We start from the raw sequence: 22500 nt of genomic DNA, 5'->3' as shown, positions 1-22500 counted from the left end.
TTTTGATTTAAGCATCTTAATGAATTCTTTATACTGAAATATATATTGAAGAAGATAAATATTTTCTTTTGAATTTATGCGTTTTTGCGTCGTAACTCCTTTATTATTATTTATATATATATATATATATATATATATATATATATATATATAACTATATATATATACATATACATATATATGTATAAAGCTGCTACTCAGATTTTCATGTTCCCATTCGTCACACAGTTGTGATGAAAACTGAATTAAAATCGTGATGGTGCATGTAATATAATGTGATGTAATTCATCATCATCATCATCATCGTTTAACGTCCGCTTTCCATGCTAGCATGGGTTGGACGATTTGACTGAGGACTGGTGAAACCGGATGGCAACACCAGGCTCCAGTCTGATTTGGCAGAGTTCCTACAGCTGGATGCCCTTCCTAACGCCAACCACTCAGAGAGTGTAGTGGGTGCTTTTACGTGTCACCCGCACGAAAACGGCCACGCTCGAAATGGTGTCTTTTATGTGCCACCCGCACAAGCCAGTCCAGGGGCACTGGCAACGATCTCGCTCGAAAATCCTACAGGAGCCAGTCAGGCGGTACTGGCAACGGCCACGCTCAAAATGGTGCATCTCATGTGCCACCCGCACAAGAACCAGTCCAGGGGCACTGGCAACGATCTTACTTGGCTTGCCGGGTCTTCTCACGCACAGCACATTTCCAAAGGTCTCGGTCAGTAGTCATCGCCTCGGTGAGGCCCAATGTACGAAGGTCTTGCCTCACCACCTCAGCCCAGGTCTTCCTGGGCCTACCTCTTCCACGGGTTCCCTCAACTGTTAGGGTACAAATAAGCATTTCATTTTGATTGGTGGTTGATTTTCAAAACATTTCGGTGTCATATTTGTTACTAGCTTAGTGGTTGGGAGGGTTTGAAAATTACTAGTAAAGTATATATGAATATGAATATTATAAGATAAAAGATAAACCTTGCTTACAGTGGAGGTAAAATTCAGAAAATAATTAATTAATTAATTGATAATTATTTGATTAATATTGAAATGAGATCATGAGATGGGTGTTAAAAAATAAGATAAAAATGTGATATTAAAATAAATAGAAAATTCAGTAATGAATATACAGTTTACGGTGGTGCACCAGCATGACCGCAGCCACTTGGCTGAAACCCATAAATAAATAAATAAATAAATATAAAAACATATAGAGACTCTCTTTACTCTTTACTCTTTACTCTTTATTCTTTACTCTTTTACTTGTTTCAGTCATTTGACTGTGGCCATGCTGAAGCAGCGCCTTTAGTCGAGCAAGTCGACCCCAAGACTTATTCTTTGTAAGCCTAGTACTGATTCTATCGGTCTCTTTTGCCGGACCGCTAAGTTACGGGGACGAAAACACACCAGCATCGGTTGTCAAGCAATGGTGGGGGCACAACGACAGACACACATACACACATATATATATACATATATACGACAGGCATCTTTCAGTTTCCGTCAGCCAAATCCACTCACAAGGCTTTGGTCAGCCCGAGGCTATAGTAGAAGACACTTGCCCAAGGTGCCACACAGTGGGACTGAACCCGGAACCATGTGGTTGGTAAGCAAGCTACTTAAAACACAGCCACTCCTACCCCTATATAATTACATAAAGATGTATATAATTACATACATACATGCAATCATGACACTATATCTACATACAAAAACACAGAAACATCCATATATGCATATACATATACAAATACATATGCGTATACATATACAAATGTGTACAAATACGTATATTGTGTGCACAGGCATCAGCTTTACATATAGATATGAACAAATATGCAATTTAAGAAAAGGATGGAGAAAAGGAAAAGAAAAGAAAGGTAAAACAGAGAGAAGAAAGAAAGGAAAGGGGAAGGCTGAATGAAGCGAGTGAGGAGAAGAAGAGAAAGAAAGAACTGAGGGGAGGGGTAAGTAAGAGTAAGATAGGGAAGAAGGCAATAAGTGGAGGGTGGGTTTTTATGATCGCTGTTTTAATGGACCTGTATTAAATTGATCTTTGATACTGAGGGATATAGAGAGGGGAAGATAGAGTGAGGAAGATGCATATGTATCTGTATATTTAGAGAGAGAGAGGGATAGGAAGAGGAAGTGTGCTCTAATATTTGTATCAGAAACAGTAAGAATTAAATTCAAGTGCGTATGAAAATATATACATATATATACATATATATACATACATGTACATGATATTTACATATATACACCAATATATATATATATATATATATATAGATATATATATATAAATACACACAAACACACTCATTTGTATACATATGCATACACATAACACATATCTAGGCACACACATATACATGTATGCACACATGCACATAGACAGCTACCTCTACATGCTCACAATACATATATGTATATATATATAGATGTGTGTGTATATATATATATACACATCTATCTCTTTCTCTCTCTCTCTCTCTCTCTATATATATATATATATATATATATATATATATACACACACACACCCACACATAATAAACATACATATACATGAACATGCACATATGCATACATACACACATGCATGTAAGAACCATAGAGGCAGCTACCTCTACACACTCCCAGTAATATCTGTATGCATAAAACATTAATACATGTAAAATGCACTTGTGTGTTTAAAACTTATATATACTAGCATTTGTACCGCAAATATATGTACATAAATCAATAAGATAAAATAAAATAGGAGATTTTTTCAGGGATATCATACAGTGGAATATGGCTCTTTGAGGGAAAAAGTACACTTAACTTATAAAGTACAAAACAGCATGGTAAATATTATAAGAAGAGAATTGAATAATAAAATAATAATATTGTGAGAGGAAAAACAAATAAGATTGAATAATGGCATTATTCAAAAGGGGAAGAAAGAACGAACGGTGACCCAAGAACGAGGAGCTGTGTGTGTGTGTGTGTGTGTGTGTGTGTGTGTGTGTGTGTGTGAGAGAGAGAGAGAGAGAGAGAGAGAGAGAATGCTGGTGATCTTGAAGTATGCATGTGAAAAAATGGGGAGGGGAGAAAGAAGTTGGTCAGTTGTAGTGTGTGCATGGTGTGATGTGAGGGTGTTGGTAGGTGGGGAAGGCATGGGTGGAGTGTGGGTTAGGCTGAGGGTGGGGGTAGAGGTAGGGGTATGTGGGTAGGGGTGGGTGTAAGGAATTGGATGGGGTGGAGTGGGAAGGTAGAGTATGAGTGTGTTGGGGTGGGGTGGGATGAGCTTATGAGGGAGGGTTGACGATGAAGGGGGATATATCATCGGCAAAAGTTAAAGAGTAAGTCAACAGCTGAGAGTTTCGTGTATTGGCACTAATCAAACACGAATTTGTCCATTGTCACTCTGTAACTTCTGACAAAATAACTTCTAAAATAAAAAAAAATTGTCAAAAACGTTAAAAGTAAACCCTGTTCTATGTGACACATTCTACCAGTATCGGAAGTTTGAAAGTGTTTAGTTAAAAAAATTAATTAAATAATCTGTACGTCAAATTGAATAGATCCGAAATGGATGAAAGGCAAAGTCGACCTCAGCTATCTGACGACATGATATTCGACGATCTTGCATTATCATACCAAGAGCAAGGTCAATGTTGTCCTCGGTGGTTGCAGCTGGAGGTCTCCCTGGTCTGGGATCATCTTCCACACTCACCCTGCCACGCTGGAATTCATTTAGCCAGCGTTTGACTGTTGCATATGAAGGAGCATTGTTGTTAAGATTCTCACCATATCTTCATGGATTTCTGATGTAGTCATGCCTTTCAAATGAAGGTACTTCATGACAGCATGATACTCAGTTTTCTCCATTTTCCTTGTAACCTCAACACTTGTTTATTCAAAAATCTGCAACAACAAAAAATTAAAATATCAGAATCATGAAAATGAGCAAGAATAATCCGAAAAGACTGTACTTACCAGAAAAAATTGTTTCAGCTACCTAGTAGCCCCGTTTCTAGGTTAGGCTCAAAACTTTTCATATACCCCTCGTATATATATAATAGTATAAATAATATATATGCAAATATATACATACACACACACACACACACACACACACACACACACACACACACACACACACATACACACACAAACACACACACATATATACATGCATATATGGGTACAGTACGTCACAAGCAGTAAACAACATGAAATACAAAAACAAATAAGTTGAATATGCAAACAACAAGAGAAACAAATGGAAAACAAGACAAGTAACATAAAGAACGACCCTTCATTAGTTGTCGGCTGCCTATCTAATATGAGTCTTCTGAAGGCAGTTGCTCCCACAAAAGCCAAAATAAAATTTGGGATTTTACGGAGTTGGTAACAAAAACAGAAGTGGAGACATACAAGGAAACTGAATGAAAACAAACATGGAGGGTCATTAGACCAGACGAAGTTAAACTAGCAATGCTGGAGAAATATATTCTTTGACAAAAGAAAAGATAGAAGAGAGAGGTAAATAGGATAAGTCCAACCTCTAGGACAGCCCTGAAAGAAAAGAAAGATGATCACGTGATGAAAAGAAAGATGGACGATGGTCACGTGTGAGCAACAAGAGAGAGTAAAGGAGAAAGATGGGGAAGAGAGATAGATAGATAGAATATGGTGAATGGGATAAAAAGGAATTAGAGAAAGGATAAGAGAGAAAACAATAGGGGAGAGAACAATATATATATATATATATATATATATATTCAAGGCTGGAATATGGTACTTATGCGAAGGCACCCGAATATCACATCCCAAAAGGATGGGTGATTAAAATCAAACAATAATTTTGGTAATTGAAACTTTACAACATATATTCCTGATCTCTATCCTTAACATCTAATCTACTTAAATCAATCATCAGATTCCTGTATTGATTATCCTTGTTATTTCCTAACATCCTTGCTTTTCTCAGTCCCTTAAACATCAGTATACACATTATTATAAACTAATATAAATCCGATAATAATTTTTATCTTTTATTCACATTATATAAATAAGGCTTACCTATGTGTCTCCTAAATAGTATCATTATCTTATCGTCAGCTAATAAGTTTTTTTAAAGATAATTCAAAATAGTGTTCATGATCACTATATACTTAATATACTTAATATCCTTAAATTTTACACCCTATCCAGAGCCCCTGAATTCAATATTGACATTATTTCATGATTTTTATGGAAGATAATTACATCTCATTTTATTTTATTAACCTCTTATTGTGTAAACATTAGTTAGAATTCTGTTGTTGTCTGTACCACTATACTGTTACTCTATTCAGACTAAAAGTAAAAAACCTATTTGACCCATATACCTAGGGCTATAATTCGTCAACATTAATTCCTCAACATTTTGATAGTAATAAAATGACCTGATACTACTATGACCAGTGAAACCTCTAGATTCTAATACTTTTATAGCCTTGTCCATGCATACTGCTTACACCTTCCCTCTCTTTAGAAGTAATTGTTCCTTTGCTATCACCACTAGATAAGAAACAATAGAATTCTGAGACAGTTAAAACTTTTGTCTAGAATCAATTACTAGCCTGATAGACCCTGCTATGTCAAGATGGACTTATATATTCTTCCTCACATTTGGATTTTATGTATGCTCTCTCCCACTTGGTTTTAATATGTTGCCACATTTGTAATATGTCTTTTTTTCTGCATTTTTTCGTGCAGCTGAAGATTGCTCTTCATATTGCATTTAAGGTAATGCTCACATTACTTAAATAAATTGAAGTAGCATGAAACGTGCGTACTGCAATCACTTTTGAAATCCGTGTTGCTTATTGTTTGATATATATATATATATATATATATATATATATATATATATATATATATATATATATATATATATATATATATATATATATTGATATACATATATATATATATATATATATATTCATGTATTGATATATATATATATATATATATATTAATATTCATATATATATATATATATATATATATATATATATATATATTCATGTATTGATATATATATATATATATATATATATATATATTAATATTCATATATATATATATATATATATATTCATGTATTGATATATATATATATATATATATATATATATATATTCATGTATTGATATATATATATATATATATATATATATATATATATTGTGGTGGTATGTTGTCAACTTAATGTGACAATCCCATGAAAGGGAAAAATACTACTGCTATTTAGCCATAGGAAGCACCGCTTCCTGACGGCCTTGACACGTTTCCTGTGTCCTTGTGTTTACAAAGGGAGAGATAAGCACCTCCACCCAGAAAAACCAGCATACAGAGGCTAGTTTCTGAGTCATTGCTCGTCATTAGTTTGGAGTAGCATGGCCTGCTAGCTTTATTCTTTACTATGAGTACATACTTCTTACAAAGAAGGGACGGACAAAGACAGACAATATAGTGGGGTACATAAAACATAGATCGAATGAATATGAATATAGTGATATAACGAAAAATGAAATGTCTTACTTGTGCCCCACACGCAAGCAGTGTCATTTAACTGTTTATGCAAAAGATGTCTGTGAACAGGTTATTATTCTTTTTGTTTTTAAACAAATTTTAATTTTGCAAATTTTACTTACTTTTTATTCAATCAACAATTTATTTAACAATGTCTTTGAATGCACTACTGGTGGCAGTTTCAAATACACATTAATTATAGCTCCCATGCTGATAAGGACACAGATGGCAAATTCGGTGCCCCTGGACTGGCTCTTGTGCGGGAGACACATGAAATCTTTCGAGCGGGATCGATGCCAGTGCCCCTGTACTGGCTCATGTGCGGGCGACACATTAAATCTTTCGAGCGGGACCATTGCCAGTGCCCCTGGACTGGGTCTTGTGCGGGTGACACATGAGGCTTTTTCGAGCGAGATCGTTGCCGGTACCCCTGGACTGGCTCATGTGCGGGCGACACATGATATCTTTCGAGCGGGACGTTGCCGGTGCCCCTGGGCTGGCTCTTGTGCGGGTGACACATGAAATGTTTGAGCGGTTTCGTTGCCAGTGCCCCTGGACTGGCTCTTGTGCGGGCGACGCCCCTGGGCCGGCACTTGTGCGGGTGACACATGAGGTTTTTCGATCAGGATCGTTGCCGGTGCCCCTGGATTGGCTCATGTGCGGGCGACACATGATGTCTTTCGATCGAGTTCGTTGCCAGTGACCCTGGACTGGCTCTTGTGCGGGTGACACATGAAATGTTTCGAGCGGGATCGTTTGCCAGTTCCCCCGGACTGGCTCATGTGCGGGCTACACGTGAAATCTTTCGGGCGGGGTCGTTGCCAGTTCCCCTGGACTGGCTCATGTCCGGGCGACACATGATATCTTTCGTGCGAGATCGTTGCCAGTGCCCATGGACTGGCTCATGTGCGGGTGACACATGAAATCGTTCGAGCGACATCGTTACCAGTACCCCTGGACTGGCCCTTGTGCGGGTGACACATGAAATGTTTGAGCGGTTTCGTTGCCAGTGCCCCTGGACTGGCTCTTGTGCGGGCGACGCCTCTGGGCCGGCACTTGTGCGGGTGACACATGAGGTTTTTCGATCAGGATCGTTGCCGGTGCCCCTGGATTGGCTCATGTGCGGGCGACACATGATGTCTTTCGATCGAGTTCGTTGCCAGTGACCCTGGACTGGCTCATGTGCGAGTGACACATGAGGTTTTTCGAGCGAGACCGTTGCCGGTGCCCCTGGACTGGCTCATGTGCGGGTGACACATGAAATCGATCGAGCGGGATCGTTGCCAGTGCCCCTGGACTGGCTCATGTGTGGGCGACACATGATATCTTTCGAGCGACATCGTTGCCAGTGCCCCTGGACTGGCTCTTGTGCGGGTGACACATGTAATGTTTGAGCGGGTTCGTTGCCAGTGCCCCTGGACTGGCTCATATGCGGGCGACACATGAAATCTTTCGAGCGAGATCGTTGCCGGTGCCCCTGGGCCGGCTCTTGTGCGGGTGACACATGAGGTTTTTCGAGCGAGATCGTTGCCGGTGCCCCTGGGCTGGCTTGTGTGAGGGCGACACATGGAATCTTTCGGGCGTGATCGTTGCCGGTGCCCCTGGGCTGGTTCTTGTGCGGGTGACTCATGAGGTTTTTCGAGCGAGATCGTTGCCAGTGCCCCTGGATTGGCTCTCGTGCTGGTGACACATGAAATTTCTACGAGCGAGATCGTTGCCGGTGCCCCTGAACTGGCTCTTGTGTGGTGTTCTGGGATTTTTCGAGCGAGACCGTTGCCGGTGCCCCTGGACTGGCTCATGTGCGGGTGACACATGAAATCGATCGAGCGGGATCGTTGCCAGTGCCCCCGGACTGGCTCATGTGTGGGCGACACATGATATCTTTCGAGCGACATCGTTGCCAGTGCCCCTGGACTGGCTCTTGTGCGGGTGACACATGTAATGTTTGAGCGGGTTCGTTGCCAGTGCCCCTGGACTGGCTCATGTGCGGGCGACACATGAAATCTTTCGAGCGAGATCGTTGCCGGTGCCCCTGGGCTGGCTCTTGTGCGGGTGACACATGAGGTTTTTCGAGCGAGATCGTTGCCGGTGCCCCTGGGCTGGCTTGTGTGAGGGCGACACATGGAATCTTTCGGGCGTGATCGTTGCCGGTGCCACGGGACTGGCTTATGTGCGGGCAACACATGAAATCTTTCGAGCGGGATCGTTGCCAGTGCCCCTGGACTGGCTCATGTGCGGGCGACGCATGATATCTTTCGAGCGAGATCGTTGCCGGTGCCCCTTGACTGACTCTTGTGCTGGTGACACATGAAATGTTTGAGCGGGTTCGTTGCCAGTGCCCCTGGACTGGTTCATGTGCGGGCGACACCCCAGGGCCGGCCCTTGTGCGGGTGACACGTGAGGTTTTTCGAGCTGGATCGTTGCCGGTGCCCTTAGACTGGCTCATGTGCGGGCGACACATGAAATGTTTTGAGCGGGATCGTTGCCAGTGCCCCTGGACTGGCTCTTGTGCGGGTGACACATGAAATGTTTCAGCGGGTTCGTTGCCAGTGCCCCTGGACTAGCTCATGTGCGGGCGACACATGGAATCTTTCGGGCGTGATCGTTGCCGGTGCCCCTGGGCTGGCTCTTGTGCGGGTGACACATGAGGTCTTTCGAGCGAGATCGTTGCCAGTGCCCCTGGATTGGCTCTCGTGCTGGTGACACATGAAATTTCTTCGAGCGAGATCATTGCCGGTGCCCCTGAACTGGCTCTTGTGTGGTGTTCTGGGATTTTTCGAGCGGGATCGTTGACGGTGCCCCGGGACTGGCTTATGTGCGGGCGACACATGAAATCTTTCGAGCGGGATCGTTGCCAGTGCCCCTGGACTGGCTCATGTGCGGGCGACACCCCTGGGCCGGCCCTTGTGCGGGTGACACATGAGGTTTTTCGAGCTGGATCGTTGCCGGTGCCCTTGGACTGGCTCATGTGCGGGCGACACATGAAATGTTTTGAGCGGGATCGTTGCCAGTGCCCCTGGACTGGCTCATGTGCGGGCGACACATTAGGTTTTTCGAGCGAGATCGTTTCCGGTGCCACTGGGCTGGCTCTTGTGCGGGTGACACATGAAATGTTTCGAGCGGGATCGTTTGGCAGTGCCCCCGGACTGGCTCATGCGCGGGCGACACGTGAAATCTTTCGGGCGGGGTCGTTGCCAGTTCCCCTGGACTGGCTCATGTGCGGGCGACACTTGATATCTTTTGTGCGAGATCTTTGCCAGTGCCCATGGACTGGCTCATGTGCGGGCGACACATGAAATGTTTCGAGCGGGATCGTTTGCCAGTGCCCCTGGACTGGCTCATGTGTGGGCGACACATGATATATTTCGAGCGACATCGTTGCCAGTGCCCCTGGACTGGCTCTTGTGCGGGTGACACATGAAATGTTTGAGCGGGTTCGTTGCTAGTGCCCTTGGACTGGCTCATGTGCGGGCGACACATGAAATCTTTCGAGCGAGATCGTTGCCGGTGCCCCTGGGCCGGCTCTTGTGCGGGTGACACATGAGGTTTTTCGAGCGAGATCTTTGCCGGTGCCCCTGGGCTGGCTTGTGTGAGGGTGACACATGGAATCTTTCGGGCGTGATCGTTGCCGGTGCCCCTGGGCTGGCTCTTGTGCGGGTGACACATGAGGTTTTTTGAGGGAGATCGTTGCCAGTGCCCCTGGATTGGCTCTCGTGCTGGTGACACATGAAATTTCTTCGAGCGAGATCGTTGCCGGTGCCCCTGAACTGGCTCTTGTGTGGTGTTCTGGGATTTTTCGAGCGGGATCGTTGACGGTGCCCCGGGACTGGCTTATGTGCGGGCGACACATGAAATCTTTCGAGCGGGATCGTTGCCAGTGCCCCTGGACTGGCTCATGTGCGGGCGACGCATGATATCTTTCGAGCGAGATCATTGCCGGTGCCCCTGGACTGTCTCTTGTGCTGGTGACACATGAAATGTTTGAGCGGGTTCGTTGCCAGTGCCCCTGGACTGGCTCATGTGCGGGCGACACCCCTGGGCCGGCCCTTGTGCGGGTGACACATGAGGTTTTTCGAGCTGGATCGTTGCCGGTGCCCTTGGACTGGCTCATGTGCGGGCGACACATGAAATGTTTTGAGCGGGATCGTTGCCAGTGCCCCTGGACTGGCTCATGTGCGGGCGACACATTAGGTTTTTCGAGCGAGATCGTTTCCGGTGCCCCTGGGCTGGCTCTTGTGCGGGTGACACATGAAATGTTTCGAGCGGGATCGTTTGGCAGTGCCCCCGGACTGGCTCATGTGCGGGCGACACGTGAAATCTTTCGGGCGGGGTCGTTGCCAGTTCCCCTGGACTGGCTCATGTGCGGGCGACACTTGATATCTTTTGTACGAGATCTTTGCCAGTGCCCATGGACTGGCTCATGTGCGGGCGACACATGAAATGTTTCGAGCGGGATCGTTTGCCAGTGCCCCCGGACTGGCCCTTGTGCGGTCTACACGTGAAATCTTTCGGGCGGGGTCGTTGCCAGTTCCCCTGGACTGGCTCATGTCCGGGCGACACATGATATCTTTCGTGCGAGATCGTTGCCAGTGCCCATGGACTGGCTCATGTGCGGGTGACACATGAAATCGTTCGAGCGACATCGTTACAAGTACCCCTGGACTGGCCCTTGTGCGGGTGACACATGAAATGTTTCGAGCGGGATCGTTGCCAGTGCCCCTGGACTGGCTCATGTGCGGGCGACACATGAAATCTTTCGAGCGGGATCGTTGCCAGTGCCCCTGGACTGGCTCATGTGCTGGCGACACATGAAATCTTTCGAGCGAGATCGTTGCCGGTGCCCTTGGGCCGGCTCTTGTGCGGGTGACACATGAGGTTTTTCGAGCGAGAGCGTTGCCGGTGCCCATGGGCCGGCTTGCGGGTGACACATGAGGGTTTTCGAGCGAGGTCGTTGCCGGTGCCCCTGGACTGCCTCATGTGCGGGCGACACAGGAAATCTTTCGAGCGGGATCGTTGCCAGTGCCCCTGGACTGGCTCATGTGCGGGCGACGCATGATATCTTTCGAGCGGAATCGTTGCCGGTGCCCCTGGACTGACTCTTGTGCTGGTGACACATGAAATGTTTGAGCGGGTTCGTTGCCAGTGCCCCTGGACTGGCTCATGTGCGGGTGACACATGAAATGTTTTGAGCTGGATCGTTGCCAGTGCCCTTGGACTGGCTCATGTGCGGGCGACACATGAAATCTTTCGAGCGAGATCGTTGCCGGTGCCCCTGGGCCGGCTCTTGTGCGGGTGACACATGAGGTTTTTCGAGCGAGATCTTTGCCGGTGCCCCTGGGCTGGCTTGTGTGAGGGTGACACATGGAATCTTTCGGGCGTGATCGTTGCCGGTGCCCCTGGGCTGGCTCTTGTGCGGGTGACACATGAGGTTTTTCGAGCGAGATCGTTGCCAGTGCCCCTGTATTGGCTCTCGTGCTGGTGACACATGAAATTTCTTCGAGCGAGATCGTTGCCGGTGCCCCTGAACTGGCTCTTGTGTGGTGTTCTGGGATTTTTCGAGCGGGATCGTTGACGGTGCCCCGGGACTGGCTTATGTGCGGGCGACACATGAAATCTTTCGAGCGGGATCGTTGCCAGTGCCCCTGGACTGGCTCATGTGCGGGCGACGCATGATATCTTTCGAGCGAGATCGTTGCCGGTGCCCCTGGACTGTCTCTTGTGCTGGTGACACATGAAATGTTTGAGCGGGTTCGTTGCCAGTGCCCCTGGACTGGCTCATGTGCGGGCGACACGCCTGGGCCGGCCCTTGTGCGGGTGACACATGAGGTTTTTCGAGCTGGATCGTTGCCGGTGCCCTTGGACTGGCTCATGTGCGGGCGACACATGAAATGTTTTGAGCGGGATCGTTGCCAGTGCCCCTGGACTGGCTCATGTGCGGGCGACACATTAGGTTTTTCGAGCGAGATCGTTTCTGGTGCCCCTGGGCTGGCTCTTGTGCGGGTGACACATGAAATGTTTCGAGCGGGATCGTTTGGCAGTGCCCCCGGACTGGCTCATGTGCGGGCGACACGTGAAATCTTTCGGGCGGGGTCGTTGCCAGTTCCCCTGGACTGGCTCATGTGCGGGCGACACTTGATATCTTTTGTACGAGATCTTTGCCAGTGTCCATGGACTGGCTCATGTGCGGGCGACACATGAAATGTTTCGAGCGGGATCGTTTGCCAGTGCCCCCGGACTGGCTCATGTGCGGTCTACACGTGAAATCTTTCGGGCGGGGTCGTTGCCAGTTCCCCTGGACTGGCTCATGTCCGGGCGACACATGATATCTTTCGTGCGAGATCGTTGCCAGTGCCCATGGACTGGCTCATGTGCGGGTGACACATGAAATCGTTCGAGCGACATCGTTACCAGTACCCCTGGACTGGCCCTTGTGCGGGTGACACATGAAATGTTTCGAGCGGGATCGTTGCCAGTGCCCCTGGACTGGCTCATGTGCGGGCGACACATGAAATCTTTCGAGCGAGATCGTTGCCGGTGCCCTTGGGCCGGCTCTTGTGCGGGTGACACATGAGGTTTTTCGAGCGAGAGCGTTGCCGGTGCCCCTGGGCCGGCTTGCGGGTGACACATGAGGTTTTTCGAGCGAGGTCGTTGCCGGTGACCCCGGACTGGCTCATGTGCGGGCGACACAGGAAATCTTTCGAGCGGGATCGTTGCCAGTGCCCCTGGACTGGCTCATGTGCGGGCGACACATGAAATGTTTTGAGCGGGATCGTTGCCAGTGCCCCTGGACTGGCTCATGTGCGGGCGACACATGAAATCTTAAGAGCGAGATCGTTGCCGGTGCCCTTGGGCCGGCTCTTGTGCGGGTGACACATGAGGTTTTTCGAGCGAGATCGTTGCCAGTGCCCCTGGGCTGGCTCGTGTGAGGGCGACACATGGAATCTTTCGAACGGGATCGTTGCCAGTGCCCCTGGACTGGCTCATGTGCGGGCGACACATGAAATCTTTCGAGCGAGATCGTTGCCGGTGCCCCTGGGCCGGCTTGCGGGTGACACATGAGGTTTTTCGAGTGAGATCGTTGCCAGTGCCCCTGGGCTGGCTCATGTGCGGGCGACACATGATATCTTTCGAGCGGGATCGTTGCCAGTGCCCCTGGGCTGGCTCTTGTGCGGGTGACACATGAAATCTTCCGAGCGGGATCGTTGCCGGTGCCCCTAGGCTGGCTCTTGTTCGAGTGACACATGAGGCTTTTCGAGCGAGATCGTTGCCAGTGCCCCTGGATTGGCTCTTGTGCTGGTGACACATGTGGCTTTTTCGAGCGAGATCGTTGCCGGTGCCCCTGGACTGGCTCATGTGCGGGTGACACATGAAAGTTTTTCGAGCAGGGTCGTTGCCAGTGCCCCCCACCCTAGAGTGGCTCATGTGCGGGCGACACATAAAATCTTTCGAGCGTAATCGTGCCAGAGCCCCTGGACTGGCTCATGTGCGGGCGACGCATGATATCTTTCGAGCGAGATCGTTGCCGGTGCCCCTGGACTGACTCTTGTGCTGGTGACACATGAAATGTTTGAGCGGGTTCGTTGCCAGTGCCCCTGGACTGGCTCATGTGCGGGCGACACCCCTGGGCCGGCCCTTGTGCGGGTGACACATGAGGTTTTTCGAGCTGGATCGTTGCCGGTGCCCTTGGACTGGCTCATGTGCGGGCGACACAAGAAATGTTTTGAGCGGGATCGTTGCCAGTGCCCCTGGACTGGCTCATGTGCGGGCGACACATTAGGTTTTTCGAGCGAGATCGTTTCCGGTGCCCCTGGGCTGGCTCTTGTGCGGGTGACACATGAAATGTTTCGTGCGGGATTGTTTGGCAGTGCCCCCGGACTGGCTCATGTGCGGGCGACACGTGAAATCTTTCGGGCGGGGTCGTCGCCAGTTCCCCTGGACTGGCTCATGTGCGGGCGACACTTGATATCTTTTGTGCGAGATCTTTGCCAGTGCCCATGGACTGGCTCATGTGCGGGCGACACATGAAATGTTTCGAGCGGGATCGTTTGCCAGTGCCCCCGGACTGGCTCATGTGCGGTCTACACGTGAAATCTTTCGGGCGGGGTCGTTGCCAGTTCCCTTGGACTGGCTCATGTCCGGGCGACACATGATATCTTTCGTGCGAGATCGTTGCCAGTGCCCATGGACTGGCTCATGTGCGAGTGACACATGAAATCGTTCGAGCGACATCGTTACCAGTACCCCTGGACTGGCCCTTGTGCGGGTGACACATGAAATGTTTCGAGCGGGATCGTTGCCAGTGCCCCTGGACTGGCTCATGTGCGGGCGACACATGAAATCTTTCGAGCGGGATCGTTGCCAATGCCCCTGGACTGGCTCATGTGCGGGCGACACATGAAATCTTTCGAGCGAGATCGTTGCCGGTGCCCTTGGGCCGGCTCTTGTGCGGGTGACACATGAGGTTTTTCGAGCGAGAACGTTGCCGGTGCCCCTGGGCCGGCTTGCGGGTGACACATGAGGTTTTTCGAGCGAGGTCGTTGCCGGTGCCCCCGGACTGGCTCATGTGCGGGCGACACAGGAAATCTTTCGAGCGGGATCGTTGCCAGTGCCCCTGGACTGGCTCATGTGCGGGCGACGCATGATATCTTTCGAGCGGAATCGTTGCCGGTGCCCCTGGACTGACTCTTGTGCTGGTGACACATGAAATGTTTGAGCGTTTTCGTTGCCAGTGCCCCTGGACTGGCTCATGTGCGGGTGACACATGAAATGTTTTGAGCGGGATCGTTGCCAGTGCCCCTGGACTGGCTCATGTGCGGACGACACATGAAATTTTCGAGCGAGATCGTTGCCGGTGCCCTTGGGCCGGCTCTTGTGCGGGTGACACATGAGGTTTTTCGAGCGAGATCGTTGCCGGTGCCCCTGGGCTGGCTCGTGTGAGGGCGACACATGGAATCTTTCGAACGGGATCGTTGCCAGTGCCCCTGGACTGGCTCATGTGCGGGCGACACATGAAATCTTTCGAGCGAGATCGTTGCCGGTGCCCCTGGGCCGGCTTGCGGGTGACACATGAGGTTTTTCGAGTGAGGTCGTTGCCGGTGCCCCCGAACTGGCTCATGTGCGGGCGACACATGATATCTTTCGAGCGGGATCGTTGCCAGTGCCCCTGGGCTGGCTCTTGTGCGGGTGACACATGAAATCTTCCGAGCGGGATCGTTGCCAGTGCCCCTAGGCTGGCTCTTGTTCGGGTGACACATGAGGCTTTTCGAGCGAGATCGTTGCCAGTGCCCCTGGATTGGCTCTTGTGCTGGTGACACATGTGGCTTTTTCGAGCGAGATCGTTGCCGGTGCCCCTGGACTGGCTCATGTGCGGGTGACACATGAAAGTTTTTCGAGCAGGGTCGTTGCCAGTGCCCCCCCCCACCCTAGACTGGCTCATGTGCGGGCGACACATGAAATCTTTCGAGCGTAATCGTGCCAGAGCCCCTGGACTGGCTCATGTGCGGGCGACGCCCCTGGGCCGGCTCTTGTGCGGGTGACACATGAGGTTTTTCGAGCAGGATCGTTGCCGGTGCCCCTGGACTGGCTCATGTGCGGGCGACACATGAAATGTTTTGAGCGGGATCGTTGCCAGTGCCCCTGGACTGGCTCATGTGCGGGCGACACATGAAATCTTTCGAGCGAGATCGTTGCCGGTGCCCTTGGGCCGGCTCTTGTGCGGGTGACACATTAGGTTTTTCGAGCGAGATCGTTGCCGGTGCCCCTGGACTGGCTCATGTGCGGGCAACACATGGAATCTTTCGGGCGTGATCGTTGCCGGTGCCCCTGGGCTGGCTCTTGTGCGGGTGACACATGAAATCCTCCGAGCGGGATCGTTGCCGGTGCCCCTGCCTGGCTCTTGTGCGGGTGACACATGAGGTTTTTCGAGCGAGATCGTTGCCAGTGCCCCTGTATTGGCTCTTGTGCTGGTGACACATGAAATTTCTTCGAGCGAGATCTTTGCCGGTGCCCCTGAACTGGCTCTTGTGTGGGGTTCTGGGATTTTTCGTGCGGGATCGTTGCTGGTGCCCCTGGGCTGGCTCTTGTGCGGGTGACACATGAGGTTTCTCGGGCGAGATGAGCGTGGCCTTTGCCAGTACCGCCTGACTGTCCTTCCTGCTGGTGTCACATAAAAGCGCCCACTACACTCTCTGAGTGGTCGGCTTTAGGAAGGGCATCCAGCTGTAGAAACACTGCCAAATCAGATTGGAGCCTGGTGTAGCCATCTGGTTTCACCAGTCCTCAGTCAAATCGTCCAACCCATGCTAGCATGGAAAGCGGACGTTAAACGACGACGACAATACGTACAGACATATATATATATATATATATATATATATATATATATATATATATATATATACCGCCTGACTGGCCTTTGTAGGGTTTTTGAGCGAGATCGTTGCCAGTGCCCCTGGACTGGCTCTTGTGCGGGTGGCACATAAAAGACACCACTTCGAGCGTGGCCGTTTTCGTGCGGTTGACACGTAAAAGCACCCACTAGAGTCTCTGAGTGGTTGGCGTTAGGAAGGGCATCCAGCTGTAGAAAATCTGCCAAATTATATTGGAGCCTGGTGTTGCCATCCGGTTTCACCAGTCCTCAGTCAAATCTTCCAACTCATGCTAGCATGGAAGGCGGACGTTAGACGATGATGATGATGATGATGATGTTCATTGTTGTTCGAAACATAGATACCTGTGGTAATTATTGAAAATGTTTATATTTTTCATCCCCTTTAAAATTACTCTTATCCGTAGTCTGAGCTTTGACTGCTCTTTTTAGCATGTAAGGTGTCCTGGTAAGTTCACCTATTTTGTGTATAGATATGTACACTAATTTTATATGAAAAATATGTTGTCTATTGATAATTATGCATGCTAGCCACAAAAAGAAAATTTCTCTAATTTTTTCACATATATATACATATGCACATACATATTCATGTATATATGTATATTCATATGTGCATATATTTATATTTATATATACACACACGTGTTCACACACACATATATTCAAAGAGAGAGAGAGAGAGTTCACATAAAAGTGTGTCTAATGACTTAATGTAATACATATATATACAATAATTGCTGAGGTTTACTTACCACCTAAAACTTCTACTTGAACTGCAACTAAAACAAAGTAGTGTTGTAGCTCCTTTACGATGAATGGCTATACATGGCTCACCCTTGAACGGGTACATGTACAGCAGAAAGAAAGTTGAAGAGACAAATAACTGCTATTGGTTTAGAACAGTTACTCCACAACCGGTATACCATGGCACAGTAGTGTGCCACTAGACGATGCTACGTGTGCCACAATGTAACATGAATATTGTCTTTTTTCCATGTACTTTTAGTTATAGTTTTAGCTCAGGTGTGCCACCAAATTTTGGAAAGAATATAAGTGTACCGCAAGTTTAAAACGGTTGTGGAGAACTGGTCTAGAGTACAGAATTCATGTACTTACTCATTTTTGCTGAATTGTTACAATAGAAGTATGAGAATGAAGTGTGCCATAGAAATAAGGGAGAAAGAATGTGTGTAGATAGAGTATTACAGCTGTTTCTAGAACTTATGCACATATGGTCTATTTCTCACAAGTTGAAAATAAGCTTTCAATATAGTAGCAGACTATTCCATCTTCAGAGAGGTAAAAATTGAGGTTCATCCTTAGTAAAGGATGCTTTGTCTTTGGCCATAGAACTTTAAATGATTAAAATGCTTTTATTTTTATCTTACCCTGACTACATCATTTACTTTACCTATCCATTTCACAGCTAACAGAACATCTACTCCATCTCTACTGTCACTATTACTGACTCAGAAGAATTTATACTGCTGTCACTTACCTGTGAGAAATTTGGCTGAGGATGCTTTTCATCTTACCTCTTGCATTTGGCTGAGGATGCTTTTCATCTTACCTCTTGCACACAGCACACATCCAGACATTCCAATTTTAGCATTTCCACAATCTTACCAGTCCTACTTTTCATTGTACTTACATTTATATTTACCTTAATGTTTTGAAATATATAGGAAGAGGGTGTGTGTTTTCCACAGTAAAGCTGCTTGATCATTGGTTCATCACAGTCTACAGCATCTGTACCTATGAGGATTAAGAAATGTTGGTATGTGCTTTACTGGCAGATTTACACACATGGTTACTTTTTCCCTTTCATTTCATTTCCTATCATCAACTCATTCTCCTAAATTTGCTGCATACACTACAATAGGTACTATTTAAAGCAATACCATTAATTATATAAGTACATAAATATTCCTTACATCATTAAGAATACCATTGATATGAGCATTTGTTATGACTTTTAAATAGCATTATTGGCAGAACCTTGAGGCAGGGGTAGCTACATTTGTGGCATTATATGTATAAAGGAAGGGGTAATACAGACAGTCACAGAAGGTAAGGATTTCTATAGTTTCTGCCTATCAAATTCTCTTACAGGGCTGTAATAAACACTTACCCATGATGCTATGCATTGGAATAAAACACGAAACCCACCTATTTTGAAGCAAACTTCTCAACTCCCACAGCTATACCAGCCCTTAATTTTTCAATTCCTATGATCCACTGTCATCAATATTTGTAATATAAAGAAAATATTTTATAAAAAATGTATAAATTTATGTATCAAAATAAAAGTAAGAAAATCTATAAAGTATGGAGTTTCCACTGATCTTTTTACTAATGATAATTGAACTAAAAAAAATATTCCCCCATTTACAGGCGCTCTTAATTATTCCTATTAAGACTGTGATTAGGAACCAAATAATACTTCATTATTTCCTTTTGTTTCTATTGTACACACACACATACATATGTGTCTGTGTGTGAGTATGTGTGCATGCATGTGTGTGTTAAAGTAGAGCTTATCCTCCACCAACACACACATACAGCAATTGGTGAATGACTGGAAATTAGGGTAAACCAGCTCTCCTTCTTCTCATTAATAAAAATTAACAAGAAACAAATGGGAAAAAATGTGTAATGAAGTCAATATAATAGCTAGGGGGAGTTATAAACTAGGTGAAACTAGTAGTTATTACAGCTGACATTTTCATTATTTTATTTAATTTGTCTTTTCTTGTGTCTTGCTTTTTGTCACAACAAACTTATAGGAATTTCAAAGTAAATATTTCTTATATTAATAACACCAACCAAGAAACCAAAACCCGTTCTGAATTTCATGCAGCCATTATCAACCCCCAGCTGCTTAAAAGCACCAGTATATTGTAGTATATGCTGGTTGCAGGCAAACCAGTCCCCACAGGTCAAGAACAAATGAAACAGGTGAAAGATCATGATGGCATGATGTTCGCTGCAGGTTCCCTGATAGCTAACAAAACCAATACAAGATAGGTAGGCCCCAACCACAGTAGCAACAAGGGGAAGTTTATTTCAGCATCAGTACTGATGTGTCATAGTCATTTCTCAATCTTCTGTCCTCGAGTTCAGCTCTGTTTGGTATATTGCCAAGCATTATGATTAGAGAGTATAGCAGGCTGCTAATTCTAAATATAAAGTCTTCTATCTATGCTTTATTTGATGAACATAAAAGTACTTAAAAATTTATAGTAGTTTAAGTAATTTATGATTATACACAAAACTATATAAATATCATTTTTCATTAATACAGAATACACCAAGATATTTTTAATTGTTCTAAAGTGTACCATGGTTTTAAAAAAACACTACTTCATATGACTACTATTTTCGTTTAACGTGCGGGTGGCACATAAAAGACACCATTTCGAGCGTGGCCGTTTTCGTGCGGGTGACACGTAAAAGCACCCACTACACTCTCTGAGTGGTTGGCGTTAGGAAGGGCATCCAGCTGTAGAAACTCTGCCAAATTAGACTGGAGCCTGGTGTTGCCATCCGGTTTCACCAGTCCTCAGTCAAATCGTCCAACCCATGCTAGCATGGAAAGCGGACGTTAAACGATGATGATGATGATGGAAGTTTTGGTTCCAAAACAAACAAAAAACCAAAACAGTGGTAAATGAATCAGTGAAAAATGAATTAGAGAGTACGTGGGGAAAATACACTTCATTCCAAAATCCTAAGTTGTCCCTCTAACTTACCCAAATAACTTCTCCAAACAGTATTACAAACACACATAAATTGCTTCATCATCATCATTTAATGTCCATTGCCCAAGCTAGCATGGGTTGGGTGGTTTGACCAGTGCTGGCAAGCTAGGGAGCTGCACCAGACTCCAGTATGATTTGGCATGGTTTCTACAGCAGGATGCCCTTCCTTTACAGAGTGTGCTGGGTGCATTTACATGGCACTGCACATGGGCATTTTTACATGGTGCCACACCGGTATTTTTATGTGGCACAACACAAGTGGCACTGCATGGGCTCTTTTATGTGGAACTGCAGAGGCGCTTTTATGTGGCACTGCCACAAGTACTTTTCACCACCAGAGGGACCAGTCTTAATACTTCTGTGGAGTATGGGTCTTCTTGAGTATAGAAAGGTACCAGGTTGGAATAATATTTGGAGTAAAATTTAATAAGATGTGATTTAAAATTTAATAACATAGTAAATAATAAAGAATATATCAGTAAAAAATATATTTTCTGTTCATTGGTGTTATGTTGATGGTTACTTGTACATAAATCTGTATGAAAAATACACTGACACACAGGAGAGAGATGTAAACACAAGTGATAATTATTGCATTCTGGGTAGCTGAGCATTTGAATGGTCACTGGGGAGTTTTTTTGTTTTTTTTTGTGGTCTAAGCGAAATCTTTGACTGATTGCCAACTAGTGTTATCACAATTCAGTTTGTGGTAAGTGTAACATGGTTCACAATTCAGTGCACCATGTATCCCAGGTGAGTGATAAATGAAGATAGATATAAGCTATACTACTGAGAAGGAAAACAAAAGTGAATGCAATGGGATACAAGTGTGTGTTCTAGAAACAACAGCCAAATCTCCCTTAAATTAAACACCTTTTCATCTGAAAATATTTACAATTCTTTTTTTTTTTTTTACCAGAAAGGTTTCTCCCATGGTTCTTGAGTGCATATTGCCAAAAATTTTGGACAAATCGGTCAGGAGGTGGGGTGTGTGAAAAAAAATTATGAACTTTCAAAAATTGTTTTTCATAAAAAGATTCCACCCATCATTTCAAAAGCTGTTGTGAAAATAAAATGGAAAAATTTCACTCAAAATGGAGAAAATCCAGCCTATGTGAGCATCCTGATTCAAAACTCAGCTGATCATCTGCAAATAGTTTCAAATTGCTTTTTTTTTCTACCAAAAAGGCTACTCTCATGGTTTTTAAGTGTGTAGTGCAAAAAAAATAGGCCAAAATCAGTCAGGATGGGGTGGAGAGGGGAGATGAAAAAAATCATAAATTTTCTAAAATTTCTTTTCACAAAAAGATGTATGCAACTTCCTTACTAATAGCAAAAATCAGCTGCTACATATATGGCACTCATAAATTAGGTTAGCATCATGGTGCAGAACTTAATTTGCATATCTCTACATTTGAGGTGCAGAACTTAATTTGCATATCTCTACATTTGATTGCTAATCAGTAATTGAACAATATGCATTTTTATGAACAACACAGCATAAATGAGATGAAATGAAATACATTTAAATATTACTATGTCTCCCTGTAGGTGAAATAAAAATGTAAAGACATACAGTATATGCTATTGACATACAAAAGAAAAGAAATGGGTAGTCTCCTGACAGACGGTTTGATGGTTTGTTGACTATTCTTCAGTGAAGATGTACTCAGCTTCCTTCCCTATTCAATAGCATAGTTCATCATTAAGTTGTGCTTATATTCATATTTCACCCATATTAGTATTTTAACATTTAAATTTATTCCACTTCTGATAA

This window comes from Octopus bimaculoides, chromosome 1 (genome assembly GCF_046866305.1).
Source record: "Octopus bimaculoides isolate indiv1 chromosome 1, ASM4686630v1, whole genome shotgun sequence".
In the NCBI taxonomy this organism is placed as follows: domain Eukaryota; kingdom Metazoa; phylum Mollusca; class Cephalopoda; order Octopoda; family Octopodidae; genus Octopus; species Octopus bimaculoides.
Note: the sequence above shows the minus strand (reverse complement) of the source record.